Below are 10,717 nucleotides of genomic sequence, written 5' to 3' on the forward strand. Positions count from 1 at the left end.
GGCTCACAAATGAGACGTCACTGCCGTAAAGCAGGATGGAAAGAAGTGCGGCCAGGCGCGGGGCGAAAAGACGCGCTGAACACTTGGTTGTTGTAACTATTCTGGTTACAATTATAATATTTGTTCATGAAATATAATTCGGATTAGTGATAGCAGGAGTTCTGCAATGTAATTTTTATATTTATACTGTCTTCCAAATGTCTTTTTCTGTGAGGCGGAAAAGGAATAAGAAGGTACAGGTAGGCCACCTGTGTGAAGTTGGCACCCCATTAGTTGAAAATCTGAATAAAAGCATTTTGGTTCGTTTGAGCATCGTTTGTGCACGATTGTGCAATAAAAATGAGCATTTGTGCACAAACCCTCTTTAAGATATTTACATTTTAAGAGGTTGGTGACCTTAGGTCACTCAGCACCCCATCCAAATGACTCAAAAATGGTTGGAATCGTTTGTGCTTCGTTTGTGCAGGCAAAATTAAAGTTTATATAATATTTTTATTTTATTTTATATAATTAAAATTTTGCCTGCACAAACGTGCACAAACGAACCACAAACAATTCCAACCATTTTCGAGTCATTTGGATGTTGACGGGGTGCTGAGTGACCTACTTTCAAAAAATTAAAAGTTAAATAATAAAAAAAAATGGTTTGTGCACAAACATTAATTTTGCCTGCACAAACGAAGCACAAACGATTCCAACCATTTTGAGTCATTTGGATGTTAATGGGGTGGTCACCAAGGTCACCAACCTCTTAAAATGTAAATATCTTAAAGAGGGTTTGTGCACAAACGCTCATTTTGCCTGCACAATCATGCACAAACGAACCAAAATGCTTTTATTCAGATTTTCAACATATGGGGTGCCAACTTCACACAGGTGACTAGGCCTATAGCTGGGCTATTCTGTTTTCAGAGGACCGTAAAGACACACGCCCAATTAGGCGCATCTCGAGTGAAAAAAATAGTTTAGGGAAATATAGAAAAAAAAATCTGTGAACAAATGTCTTACCTTTCCTCTTTTTCTTACCATGTTTTCTTTCAGGTGTCTAAAGCAGGTGTTCCCAACTTCCCACATTTTAACCATGGCAAGGCCCCCAATAAGCCTATTCTATATTCCAGCCAAGGCCCCCCTTACATTGGGTGTGCCAGACAGTGACACTATTTCTGTGCATCCTTTTTCATAACCAATAGTCGAGGTCGGTGGGTCAACGCCCCACTGGGATATATAAATACTAATTTAACAATAATAGGCCTATGTTCAAGATGCAATAGATTATTTGAATGCAGTTCTTAACTAATGGGAATCTTGCAAAGTTTTGGTTTATTTTAATGTATTCTACATTAGTTATTTGATTTTTTGAAATATTTCTTTTGTTCTGCTATATGCTTTTCCTGCTAACCTGCCACGGCCCCCCTAGCACCCTCTCGCGGCCCCCAGGGGTCCATGACTACCACTTTGAAAAACACTGGTCTAGAGACACCTCACAATTTATCCACGACCAATTGCCATGGGAATCTCCTGGACAGCCTGTCAAAGTTGGGGTGCTCAGAAGACCTATGTATGCAGCATTGAATTGTTACTACAACAATACATTATACCAGCTGACTCAGCCCAATCCTGTCCTATGTCCTTGCAGACATGCGTACAAATGTTGGCTGAAGAAGTCATGAATATATAGGCCTTTTACATTAATATACACTTAAGGCAAATCTCCTGCACAGCCTGTCAAAGTTGGGGTGCCCAGAAGGCCTGTTAGTGAAATCGGTTAACACAGGATTTTGGCATTACCTTACGGAGCTGACAAAAGTGTGAAACTTTGCATGATGCTTCCTTATGACCACTTCAATGATTTAAGCACAGGAGCCCATCTGAAATGTTCAATATTCATATTCAAGCAATTTAATAATCCATACATAGTGTCAGTGACAGCTTGGGTGATCTACCTCAATACGGCGATTACAAAGTAAAATGTAGCCTATGCTGATTTGTGTTCAGATATAGGCCTATTTGTCAAGACCTGAGTGTAATATGGAGTAGGGGCCTTTTACCTTTATGATACGGAAATGATAAATAATCAATATGCAATACACCATACATACGGCATAGTCCTTTTTTCAGATGCCTTCTTTTAGATAGCCTATGTAATGTTTTTTTTATTTTATTTGATCTGTCATTCTTTCTTTTCTGCTTGTTTTTAACCTTGCTTTTTTAATCTTGTTTTTATATACCCTGCCTTCTGCTTTTATTATCTTATACCGCACGCCTTACGTTGCTATTGGTTTCATGCTTTTGCTTTTTCTCCTTTCAATCTTGTTTTTCTGGGGGTTTTGTTTGCCATGGTTTTTATCTCTGTGGAACATTGAATTACTCTGTGGATGAAATGCGCGTTAGAAATAAAATTGCTCTGCCTTGCCTTGCCATAGTCCCATTGACAAGTACTGCATGTTTTCTACTACTTTCTAATTGGGCTTTAACCTAGACTAGACTACATGTTGACTACCTAACCACTTGATTCATTGATTGGTTGCTCTGAGCCGCAGGGGCCGGGGCTGAAGCAGTGTGCACCCCGTCCAGCGGAGAGAGGCAGCGATGGCAGCAGACAGGTCTGTGTGTGTGTGTGTGTGTGTGTGTGTGTGTGTGTGTGTGTGTGTGTGTGTGTGTGTGTGTGTGTGTGTGTGTGTGTGTGTGTGTGTGTGCGTGTATGTTTGAAAGACAAATAGAGAACTTCCTGTAAATCATCTGCTATATATCCACTATATAAAAGCGCTATATGAAACAGATGTAGTATTATTTTTATTATTATGTCTGTGTAAGCGGGTTCAGCCACAGTCCACAGGTGTGTGTGTGACTCCCTGCTGGAGGCAGTGGAGAGGTTGGGGTCCTCCGGGGACTACTTGGGACTGCGTCTGGAGGTCATGATCCAGCTTGTGTCTACTGCTTCTCCACCCCGCAGCTCTCTCCTGATGGATCGGTTGCCCAGCCAGCGCAGGTCCCCATATCAGCGCTCCCCACGCAGCAGCTCCAGCAGCTCCAGCAGCTCTAGCAGGCTGTGTGTGCTGGTACAGGACCCGTGGGGCATGCTTGGCCAGGTGCAGCTGGCCCTGGGCTTGGGGGAGCAGTTGGGACTGAGAGGGGAGGCCCTGCCTGCTGCATAGGGTCAAGGTAGGGGGTGTGCGACATGACGATATTAAATTATGAATTGTGAAATTGAGTAGAAGATCGTTGAAAAACTGCTAAAGTGTATTTATATTTCAATATGTTGACAACTGTTCAGAAAGGTTTGTCACCCTATTTTTTTTTTTTCTTGAATCAATGTGCTGCAGGGGTCACCAGGCACAGGCGCAGCGCCCTGTTCTGATAGACAGCCTGTGAGGAGGGGAGAGTTTATGCTACGGCCTGTCGCCCCTTTACTAGCCACCGCGGACGAAGAGCCTGCGGGAGATATTGCAGGATGGGAGGGAAGGTAGCTGCAGCATCTTCCAACGTTGTGTAACAGTAAGTCAACAACAGGATGTATCGTAAATTTGCAGGGCATGATATACATAAGCCATCTAAGCAAAGAAAAAGAAAAATAATAAATAAAATTGGGGTGAAATATGCATTGGTAAAGATTAAGGCATGTAGGAGCGGGAAAGGATCTGCACACTGCTGGCAAAAGACTTAATTTATTAGGAGCAGCGTTTCGATCATAGATCTTCTTCAGGCATCTTGATTAAGGTAGCCACATTATACATTTGATGGCATCATCAAATTAGCATAAATTAATGATAGATGAAGCTGATATTAATTTAGGTAAGGTTATGCTAATGTAGCCTAATGGAATAACTATACTATAAGTAGGCCTAGTATGCGATAAGGAAGGTTCACTGATGAGACTTAGATCAGTGATTTCTGGTCAGACATATCTATAAGAAAACCGTTGCCATGGCAACAACAAAAACAATAAACCTGATCTTTTGCAGAGGTGTCAATTCCTGGTCCAGAAAGTAAAAACCCTGCCACAGTTTCCTTCCAACACAGGTGACTCTAATAAGCAGCTGGTCTTGAGTGTTCAATTATCAGGTGATTCGGAGATGGTTGGATCCAATTTGTGGCAGGGTTTTTACTTTCTGAACCCGGGATTGACACCTCTGATCTTTTGATACCATATTGTAGCCAACAAAATTTTAGGAAAAGTCACCAAGTTTCGTAGGCCTCTCACATCATATCATGTGATTGTTTTCTGGGTGTTTTCTACATTGAGACACATTAAAGGACCAGTTCAGTCAATTTCAACATGCAGTTGTAATGCTCACGCTACCTGGACTTGTCAGTACCTGGTGATGCCACATTTTTCGGCTCAGCCCTTTCCGATATATGAGCAATTCTAATGGGGGCAGCGTTTGTTTACATTTTTAAAAAATGAAACATAGGCCAACTCCAAATATTTTCCCAAAAGGTACTGCGGTTTGCTAGTTGTCTGCTGATGTTTGATAACCTTTTGGATGTTTTTGGGAATAAATAAAAATGTTTTTTTGAAATGTAAACAAAGAGCTGCCCCCTCTACAATGACCAGGATCTCGGAAACGGCTGAAGAAGAAGAAAAAAAAATCTCAGGCTCTGACAAGTCCAGGGTAGTGTGAGCATTACAACTGCATGTTGAAATTGACCAAACTGTCCCTTTAAAGGACCAGTTCAGTCAATTTCAACATGCAGTTGTAATGCTCACGCTACCTGGACTTGTCAGTACCTGAGGGTTTTTTTCCCTTCTTCAGCCTTTTCCGAGATCTTGGTCATTGTAATGGGGGCAGCGCTTTGTTTACATTTCAAAAAAACATTTTTATTTATTCTCAAAAACATCTGAAATGTTATACAACATCAGCAGACAACTAGTAAACAGCGGTACCTTTTGGAAAAATATTTGGAGTAGGGCTATGTTAATTTTTTTAAAAATGTAAACAAACGCTGCCCCCATTAGAATAGTTCATATCTCGGAATGGGCTTAGCCAAAAATGTAGCATCACCGGGTACTGACAAGTCAAGGGTAGCGTGAGCAATACAACAGCATATTGAAATTGACTGAGCTGGTCCTTTAAGACTGCTTGGCGCAGGTCCATTATGGGGCTGCAGATGTTTCAGCTGAATAGTCAACTGAATTAAATGTTATGTAGTGTTAACTGGGCAGAGGCACTGTGGTCCAGGTCACTTTGTTTTCCCCCTCTACAGAGCAAGAAATGTGTGCAAGCAACACAATTTTTGGCTTGCACACAAAGATTTAAAAATGACCCTTGGAAGTTTATCTGAAGAAGTCTATTACATTGTAATTGCAGATTGCGCATTTAATTTGATGGTGCCATTACTGCCTCTGCTGTTTTGTTTGGTGTCCCATCCCTACTCCCCAGTGCACCCATAATCTGATTGCAGACAATACACATTCATTTGGATTTACATTGGCTCCTAAGCCCAGCATTGTTTTGCTTTCCATCTGGATGAGCAAGTTACTGTTTTCACTACTGAGCAACACACTGGAGTCAATTAGTATTACCAGTAGATCAACATGTGCTTGCTTTGTATCAAATGTTGCATTGTGTGCTCGGGGCAGTCCCTGGTTGATATAGCCAAGCCGTCGGCAACAGTAGCGGCTGCCCACGGACCTCTTCCCACGGAGCCCTATCTCACGCCTCTCGTAAAGTCTTCACGAAAAAAATAGATTAATTTTCGTGGTGCATTCACGTTATTGCCCGTTTTTCGTGGTAGGGCAACGAAACGCTGCCTATTCACTTGAATTGCCCCACTGCTGCTATGGTTATCCAAGCGTCTGTAGGGGCGGGAAGGGGGTGCTGACAGAACACTGCTGATACACTCGGGACTAACCCTAATTCGACGCACTTTCGGTACTTACGCCTTATGTCCCCTAAACCTAAACCTAAACCTAAACCTAACCCTAACCCTAACCCTAACCTTAACCCTACTTAACCCTAAACCTAACCCTAACCCTAACCTTAACCCTAACCTTGACCCTAAACCTAACCCTAAATTGCTTGTTTGAAATGTTTGATTATCATGTGACGGTAGGCTACCGAAAGGGCATCAAACTAGTGGGTCGCTAGGCAACAGTCGGGCAATTCGAGTGAATAGGCAGCGTTTCGTTGCCCTACCATGAAAAACGGGCAATAACGTGAATGCACCACGAAAATTAATCTATTGTTTTCGTGAATACTTCACGAAATGAGTGAGATATGGTTGTTCCACAGCCTGTTCTGCTGGTCCAACTGGGCCCTGGCATGGCACCCGACACCCTGTGCACACTGAGTGGGGTGATTGTCGGTGTGGATGAAGACACCACTTACTCCTGGCCGGTGTGCAGCCTGTGTAAGAGCGATTGCCTCGAAAGAGTTCTGGCTATCTTCATAATTTGTGGATCAGAAGTCATCGAACCCATAATCCAGATGCAACTTCCAGTGTTTCTGAACTGTCTTTCCATGACTGACTACGCCATTAAAATAAAGGTGAAGATTTTCATTTCCAATTACCTTTGTATGTAGCTTGTATGTATCATAATTACATTTGTATTACCTTTATAACGCGCGTAAGAGTAAGAGTAACCCAAATTACACCATGCATAACCAAGGGACTTTGGCAGCATCATTTCAGAGATGAATAACACAAATAACATCATAGTTATCTTCATTTCCTCAACTTTTTCATTTATCTACGATAAGACTGTGGACTTAATGCTGCTGTGGGCTTGGTCCTGGGAGTAGACTATGGTTGAGCTTTCATTGCATGGTTTTTTTGGAGACACATTCCAACTTTGTAAGCATTGTTGCTACACTATTCCGAAATGTTGCTACACTTCAAAGACATGGCTGCTCTGTGATGAGCGTGCGAAGAATATTTTGTGACACTCACAACCTCATGAGATGGTTGCGTATAGATATCCATAGCGCAAATATGCATGCAAGTGCCCCATTGAGTAGGGGGCCCTTTGAGAGGGAGCACTGCAGAATATCAATTTACTGAATTTAACATATCAACCAATTTCACCCTCACAACGATATTTCATTACATTGCATTTGACAGACACTTTACAAGCAAAACGACTTACAAACGAGGACATAATCGTTAGCCAACATCACAAGCAGATACAAAGTGCACAGGAAATATGCAGAACAACAAGAACAGATGCAAAGAAGGTTTAGGGTTTTTTAGGGGAAAGTAGAGTACGCACACGCACACACACACACGCACACACACACACATACATACACATCATGTCACGAGTCTAACCTGGGGCTAGGGCAGCTCAAACAGTCTAGTAGACAGTCACGAAAGAGGAGAGTCTTTACTTGCTTCTTGAAGGCTGCAAGAGATGTGCTTACTGCTTAGTCTTGCTGCCTCTGGGAGACCGTCCCACCACTTGGGTACAACAACAGAGAACAGTCTTGACTGGGAGTACCTAGAGCGAGCGGATGGCATAGCCAGACGGCTTTTGCTGGAGGAACGCAGTTCTCTTCCAACAACATAAGTTTTTAGTAAGTCCTTCAGATAAACTGAATCTGTTCCTGCGATGGTTTTGTAGGCAAGGGTCAAGGCCTTGCGCTTGATCCGGGCGGCGATCGGTAGCCAGTGCAACTCAATAAACAGAGGAGTAATATCCTTTCCTTTTGGGTTGATTGAATACCAAACCTCCTGCCGCATTTTGGACCATCTGCAGTGGTTTTAGCGCACAAGCAAGTAGACCTGTCATGAGTGAGTTGCAGTTGTCAACGCTGGACAGGACCGTGGCCTGAACCAGTCGTTGTGTAGAATATTGGGCCCAAGCACTGATCCTTGGGATACGCCTGAGAGGGTGAGAGTCGTTGACAGTTTCCCTTACCATGACACACATTGAAGGTGCGACCAGATAGGTAGGAGTTGAACCATGAGTGGACAACGCCAGAAATTCCCATGGCCGTGAGTATCCTCAGCAGTATCTTGTGGTTGACTGTGTCAAAGGCTGCAGACAGGTCTAGTAGGATGAGGGCCGAGGATAGTACTTCCGTTCTTGCAGTCCTTAGAGCTTCAGTTACTGAGAATAACGTAGTTTCAGTTGAGTGTCCACTTCTGAAACCAGATTGTTTTGTGTCCAGTAGTCTGTTCTGGTTTAGGAAGTTGGTGACCTGCTTTGCAACTGCCCTTTCCGGTGTCTTGGATAGGAAGTGAAGCAGTGAGACAGGTCGGTAGTTTTCTACGTGAGGCTTCTTCAGTAGTGGTGTCACTCTTGCTTGTTTGAAGGTGGAGGGGGCAGTGCTGGAGGACAGTGAAGAGTTCATGATGGATGTGACCGCTCGGACCACTGTTTGCTTTGCAACGTTTTTTTTTTCTTATATGTGTGACAATCTTTATTTAAGACTTTTAAGATTTCCATAGGCAACTTTATGTGGTTGTTTGAGCCTTGCAGCTCTGCAGGAGTAGACTCCGTCTACGCTACCAGGAGTCAATCTGCTGATTGATTAGTCTGTTTGACTATCTTGTGTGCAATGCTGCTAGGTTCTCTTCTTGCCCTGTAGCTGGCCCTATAGCTGGCCAAAACATGTTGGCAGTATTTTTTCTTTAAGTTGAACTAGCCTTTACATTAAAACGGATTTATCCTATATAACTTAACAACCTGCCTCAATGAAATTAGTAATTGGATGACCCAAAACTTTCTTAAACTTAATCAAAAGAAAACCGAAGCCATCATCATCGCCACCCCATCATTACTTAAAAAGATAAACCTTTCTCAGTTCTCTATCCCTGACTATTTTACCTCCACTTCCTCTGAAGTAAAAAATCTGGGCGTCATCATCGACTCTTCTCTCTCCTTTGAATCCCATATTAAACACCTCACCAAAACTGCGTTTTTCCACCTTAAAACCATCTCCCGACTCCGCCCTTCTCTTACCCCTACCTTAGACCCTCATTCACGCTTTCGTAACCTCCAGATTAGATTATTGCAATTCCCTTCTCACTGGTCTCCCTACTAAATTGATTAACCGTCTACAATACATTCAAAACTCAGCAGATAGATTACTTACACACACCAGACCCTGGCATCACATTACCCCTATCCTCTATCAATTACACTGGCTTCCTATCCATTCACGTATCCATTTCAAAATTCTCCTCCTCGTATACAAGGCCCAGCACAACCTTGCACCCTCCTACATCACAAGTCTCCTCACCCCATACAATCCCACCCGCACACTACGCTCCACTGACTCACTCCTCCTTACAGTTCCCTCCACACACCTGCGCACCATGGGCAACAGGGCATTTAGTGTTGTTGGTGTTGTTGGCCCCAAACTTTGTCCCCAAATTCTGTCACACTGTCTATTTTCAAATCGGGGCTCAAAATAAAATGTAGGCCTATTATTATTATTATTATTATAGGGTGCCTTGGTGCCGTGTTTTTTTGTAAGCCCTTTTCTTTGTGTCTCCAGAAAATACGTTCAGATGAAACAGTAGGCCAGAGGGTTCTCTCATCTGGCCAGTGATGGATCGTTTATGTATCGCAGGACCTCCATTGACACATCCACGGTGGAATTTCTTGCCATTCTCGCCTCAGAAGCATCTCGATCCAGGCTTTCCCAAAGGTCAATATCTGAAATATAAACATCACAGCAATGAGTAGGGTACTAAATGTCATTTTACAGTACATCACCTTTTAGTGTTCTCAACATTACTTGTAGCTGAGGGAATCTCAACATGTCTAGGAGCAGGTGGTGCAGATGAGGTGGAGGGTTGTTCCTGAGTGGCAGTGGATTGCATGAATAGCTGCAAACATTGAACAGTGAGCCTGTTAAAGTGCTGCGTATGCATTTGATTGGTTGTAAAATCCAATTGTCTTGGGTCAGTGCTGTCTGTTTTTCTCTATTGTGTCGAATTTGTTTTACATCATGAGGATCACATTTTTGCCCAGGGTGTAGGGTGTTTTTGCCCATTGTTTCAAATAAATAGAGCATCAGCATCTTGGTCATGGGAATTATCTTGGAGCCCGATGCTCTCTTTTCCTCTGACGGCTTTACTGTTGCTTGGTAAAAGGGAGCAAGCAATTTGAGGCAGGCTGTGATGGTATCAAAGTCCTGGGAAGACAAGTGCATCACATCAGTCCTCAGGCTGGGAAGAGCTGCTCTCACTGTCTCTCTTTCATCAAAAAAGCACTGCAGCATGTTATAAGCACTGCTCCATCGATACAATTACAAAGTAAATACTATGTAATACACATATCTCAAGAATTACTGTGTATTTTGCAACCATCTAGTCATCTAACCTCTCTCTGTTACCTTGTTGTTACCAAATTAATGGTTTTCACTTTTGTAATTAGCCTACCCCCTTTTTACCCATTAGAAACCATGTTATACCCTGTTGTTACCCAATACACAGTAATTACGTATGGTAACTGTACTGTAAAAGAAAGCGTAACCTGTTGGGATAACTTTTCCCTCCCACTGTAAATACTGAATATGAAATGAAAGTGCGGAAGCATATCTACATCATTCATTTAAAAGCACTAAATGATTTCAATCTCCAATGCTCTCTCAAAGAAGAGAAAATCATAGACTCAACATCATAGACAATGGACATCATAGGCTACAATAGATTCAAAGATATCCCTTGTCTCCTCTCTCACTGTCAAGGATGGATTACTGCACAGGCCTACCAGGGCCAGGTCCAGGGGCCCAAGAGTCCAGGGGTCCAAGAGTCAAGCCAAGCC

This window comes from Engraulis encrasicolus, chromosome 18 (genome assembly GCF_034702125.1).
Source record: "Engraulis encrasicolus isolate BLACKSEA-1 chromosome 18, IST_EnEncr_1.0, whole genome shotgun sequence".
NCBI lineage: Eukaryota > Metazoa > Chordata > Actinopteri > Clupeiformes > Engraulidae > Engraulis > Engraulis encrasicolus.